Source organism: Gallus gallus, chromosome 5, assembly GCF_016699485.2.
Source record: "Gallus gallus isolate bGalGal1 chromosome 5, bGalGal1.mat.broiler.GRCg7b, whole genome shotgun sequence".
NCBI lineage: Eukaryota > Metazoa > Chordata > Aves > Galliformes > Phasianidae > Gallus > Gallus gallus.
In genome coordinates, this window is record NC_052536.1 from 37,375,920 (window position 1) to 37,381,319 (window position 5,400).

The window sequence follows — 5,400 nt, forward strand, 5'->3', positions numbered from 1 at the left end:
AGCGCAGCGCGGCACAGCGAGCGCCGTCCCACCGCCACGGCGGCCGGGAGCGCCTCCTGGCGAGCCGGGGTGGCCGGGCTCCCCTCGAGGCTGCCCGTCGGGCTCCCGCCTCGGGCTGCTCTCAGCCCCCGCTCTCTCGTCCCTGCGCCAGGTGCTCCCCGCGCAGTGCCGAAGTTAGCGGCACCTCGATCCGTAGGCAAGCGTGCGGTCCTTACACAAGGACCTCCCTCCCGCCCTCATCTTCCCCTGGGCTCCCCCACCGCTGGAGCTCTGGGTGCTATCGGCCGCGCCTGAGAGCTGGTCTCACGGTGACTGACTTTTATGCTATGCCGGCTCCTTTTCCGTCAATCATCGCTCCAGGGTGATGGCTGCTCACGGCAATCCTCTCACAGAGCAGCACGGAGGCTGGGTCCTCTGCCACTTCACGGCGGGGCTCTCTGCTCCCCATCCTCCCCTGCTCACAACATGACTTCCCAGCACCAAGCCATGCAGGGGGCCCGACTCAGAGATGTGATGGGTCATCCCAATTCTCTTCCTCTAGCTCTTTGCCCAGGGGTTTCCTGGGCCCTCCCTGAGGCAGCCAAGATCAAGCACGAAGGAGCGGTGCATCCTGCAGCACTCCACCCCCATGCCCCAAGCAGCATTTCCATCTTTTACAGCGCTGCTTCTGCCTCCCACCTTTCTCCCAGAACCAGCGTGGTCTTCCAGCACATGCTTTCCCCGTGGTGTTGGCTTTCCATATCCATCCGTGCCCTGGGGCCTCCTAAGACAAATGGGAGTTGCATATGTGCTTATATGAGCTCGCAGCTTCTTCAGTTTGCTATTACCTGCAAGCTTTAGCCCCGACTTTAACCAGCTGCAAGTAAGGGGCTCTTGGATAGGTATAATGCTGACTCCCATCCTGAGCTTCAGCTCTCTCTGTATCGGGGCATGACCTAAACCAGTTGTTTTTCAGCCACCTGATCCAACCAGCAGTCACCCGCTCTCCTATGCCCCCACTAAGAGGACACCCCCCCATAAGTGGGCATAGGGTGGGGATGGAGAGCAGAGAGGTCCAGGCTCACTGTGGCTGAAGCCACCCTGGAGCCGTACTGTCAGCTCCTGCTGTGCTATCTTAATGGTTCTGCCTTTGCCTCCATGCTCCGTGCCTTAATTAGCCTTTCCCCCTCCCCTGGGCCCAGCAGCTCTGCTTTCTTTTAAATCCTCCTTCCTCGTGCTTCACCTCTAACAGTCTTTCTACTGTACACTTCAAAGGCTTTGCTCAACACATCTGCCCTGTGCAGGCATTGGCCCAAGCGAAGGCCAGGTCTGCCATGAAATCAGTCACTGAAATGACTTCAGGCCTTTTGGATCTGGGAAAGAAGCAGGAATGGGGGAGGAGGAGTGGAAGGATTTTCAGTATTTCACCTCTGGGAAGGGCTATTAGTAACACAGGAAAAGCAAGGGGGAAGCCAGCCCCCTCCTCCCACCACCCTCCTGCGTAGGGAGCCTGCTGAGGGCAGAGTGCTTTTATGTGCAAGTGGGAGGGAAGGAGAGTGTTAGGGCTTCAGAGGGAAACGCTTTGATCTTGACTTTGAATCTTCAGAGATTCCCAGCTCTCCCCCCTCTCCCACCCGTTGCCAGGACCCCAGGATGTGGTTGTGGCTCCTGCTGTTCACCGGTGCTGAGCACTGCTTGTTGTTCCATGGGGATGTTCCTCCCACCCTAGCAGGAGTGCAGTGCCTTGGGCAGCAAGGGCATGCACCGGTACCAAGTTCAAACTTTCCTTCTGGGAAGATGAAACCTATCTGGAAAAGGGAAAAGAGTCCAGAGATGAGCAGCAGATGATCAGAGATGGGACCTAGTTTTGGGGCTGCCCCAGGGCATTGTGCTGATCCACCCCGAACATTGCTCAGAAGGTGAACTGGGAGGCAGCCACCATCAGCAGAGAGACGGACTCCTCTGCATCCTTTTTGAGGACAGCACTAAGGCCCTCTGGTACCACAAGAGAATGAGGGAGGAAAACAGCAATGGGGAGCCGAGTGTTCTGCCTGGAACAGGATAGAAGTGGCACTGAGGTACGCTGGGTTTCACGTGAGTGATGGGAAATGACACTGAGGTCTGAGTCACTGCAGAGCTCTGAGTCACTGCAGAGGCAGTGGTGGGCAGCAGCATGTGGAGGAGCCTTAGGTGCTTCTGATCTCTTGTTCAGGATAGGATCTAGTGCCCAGGCCAACTCCCTGCTGCCCTGGGGGAGATTAAACTCCTGGTTGCCACCAAGCTTTCCTAGTGTTCAGGCCAAATTCTTCTGTCCTCTGTCCCATTCCTCTGTCCTCAGTCACACAGCTGAGGTCATCCCCATTAATTCCTTCCAGCATCTGAGATTTACACACTGGGCTGTCCCTGCCTGCCAGTTCTCACTTCAGCACCACTGAATAGGTTTCCTTACTCACATTGTCTCCTATAATTCAATCACACCAGCTCCCTTGCTCCTGGCTGGAAACTCCCTATAGTTTGCTACTTTCCTTTACAGTGCAGAACTGAACACAGCTGTCAGCCAGGCACCCTGCATCATGAGGAAGCAGGCACAGAAATGAGCAAGGATCTCCCCACATGGCCTCTCCACAGAACCCACCGATCTGTCTACCTGAGAGCCTTGTTAAAGGCTAAAGCATAGGCATGACGTGGTGGGCTCAGAGTTGGTTTCAGGGCTAGAAATGAGATGTACCAGACAACGTGAGCACAAGACCAAGACTTCTACAATTAAGTTAATAAACAACTTATTACAAATACTACAAATATAATATTACAAATACAAATACAATAAGCAATTTATTACAAATACTGCTTTTCAGGTTCCTGTTCACAGAATCACAGGATCCTTAGAGTTGGAAGGGACCTTTAAAGGTCATCTGATCCAACTCTCCTGCAATGAACCGGGATACCTACAGCCAGATCAGGTTGCTCAGAGCCCCATCTAGCCTGGCCTTGACTGTATCCAGGAATGGGGCTTCCACCACCTCTCTGGGCAACCTGTTCCAGTGTCTCACCACCCTCACCATAGAAGACTTTTTCGTTATATCTAACCTAAATCTCACCTCTCTAAGTTTGAAACCATTTCCCCTTTTCCTATCAACACAGACCCTGCTAAAGAGTCTGTCCCCTTCTTTCTTGTATCTCACCTTTAAGATGCTATCAGGTCACCTCAGAGCCTTCTCTTCTCCAGGCTGAACAGCCCCAGCAGTCTCAGCCTGTCCTTGAAAGAGTGACATCCCATCCACTGAATCATTGGGCACAGTCACACCAGAACCACAGGGAAGCCTTAGCCTTTCATGCAACTTGACGTTCCTTCACCCTAAGATCAGTGGGCAGACTGCAGCTACAGCAACCATTCTTCTGTTGGTAACTTAGGCTGCAAGCTCTGCTCATTGCTGTTTCCTCATGGAGAAACTCAGCCAAGGGGTTCTTGGAATCCACCTGAAAGCCCTCTATGCTCTCCCTCAGTCCTGACAGCCTCTTTGTAGTCCCAGCTCCCCTTACTTCTCAAAGGGATGTCAGCACTCATATTCAGTCTCTGCAGTGCTTTGGAGGGAAAAAGATAGGGAGGGGGGGGGGGGGGGGGGAATAAATCAGAAGCCAGGGATCATCAGCAATGACTTTGAAGGGATGGGCATGCCAGTTTATCTCATTTAGGACAACCTGTTCCAATTCCAGAGCTGGTTTTGGAAACCAGTCCACAATCTGATCTTCTCTGAATGCCATTTTGTTGTGGCAGATGTTTCAGACACTTCCCATCCCATATGAATTGCATCCTCTGGTCCAGTCACAGGGAGTGAGTAGGGAGCTCTGACTCCCTCCACTCCCGTAGGTCCCCTAGGTGGGAGTGAAGGTAGCCTTGGGGTGTTTTGCTGCTGGGGGGATACCTGACTGTCTGAATATTGTCCCCATGCTTCGTCCCATCAAATGCCTGCATTCCAGTGGCAGAGAAAGCCCCATGTTGCACAGGAATCCAGCACCATGTCCATGAGACATCTTTCCTAACAGGCTTCAAGTCAATGGGAATTGTATCTACTGATCATGGAGGTTGCTCTTGACTCAGGAGAGGACTCTGTCCCAAACCTGGAGCAGTAAAACCTGCCTTCCAGTGCTGCTGGACATGCGTGCCCAAAGCACCAAGACCCAAGCAGAGCTGGATGTGGGTGCCTTTGGTCTGAGTGGAAGGGCAGCAGAGGACAAGTTAAAGCACAACAGGCAGAGAAGCATCTGACAACCACACTTGAAGTGTGAAGGTCTCCATGACCCACTGTCATACTGAAGCATCCTGCACCAAAGCGAGGAGTGCACTGGTCCCCCACTGAACTGCTCCAAGGAACAGAAAAATGCTAACTACTTGTTTATATGCTGGAAGCTGATGTGTGCAGTGATCTGCATAACAGAACTGCCCAGGCTGTTTCTTTGTGTGTTTTCCAGCTCCTATGTTAATCACTGACCCTGCTGACTCTGGCATTTACCAGTGTCTCACTGCCCTGTGAGCACTGCTTTGCATTTGCAACCAAAGAAGTTAAAAGGATGAAGGATGAGAAGGGGAGCTGGGCAGCTTGGGCCACGAGCATCAGCCTGCCCCGGAACACGTCCAGGACTGGCCAGGTTGATAGCGAGAGTGGAGCTGGCTTTTCCCTCCTGAGGGGGGCAGGAAAGCTCACCAGAGAAGAATTTAGATCTCTCCTTCTTGCAGCGCAACTGTTCTGTGTACAGTACAAGGGCTGTCAGTGAGCACTGAGCCCCAGGGTTCACTGTCAGCCAGGAGATGGCCCCTGGCTGGGGCTGAAAACACAAGCGGCACAGAGCAGGGCCAGTCCGCAGCTTGCAGTGAGCCCAGCCTGCTCCTCCTGTCAAACTCCTTACCCGGCCTCCCCCTGCAATGCTGGGCCGTGAGGTGAGACAAGAGAAGTGGGAAAAGTGCTCTGGGGTATGCACTGCTGGGGAGGTGGAAAGCATCTCAGCAGAGGTGTGCTGTGATTTATCTTGCAATGCTGTGTCCTCAGCTAAGAAGGGAGAGAGGGCAGCAGGCTACATTCAGCCCCAGCTGGAGAGGGAGCAGGACGCATTTCCCCTGTGTGAAAGGTCCTTGTTTGGTTTTCTCCCCAGACTGCACAAGAATCTCATTGCTGGTGTCCCCGCTAGTTCTCTTATTGTCAAACACTGCAGCAGGAATGAGTGTCTAAAGTGAAGTTCCCTGCTGGTGGCTGTGCACAGGGCAGTCATCCCGTGGTGTGTCTGACATCAGGAATGATTTCAGGCCCCTCAATGCATGAGGGGCCTGTGATGTGGCCCAGGCTTTTCCCCAAGGCTGGGGTGGAGAGGCCAGATGCTGCCTACAGCCAGAGTTCACAGGGTAGGTGCAGGATCATGAAACACTGA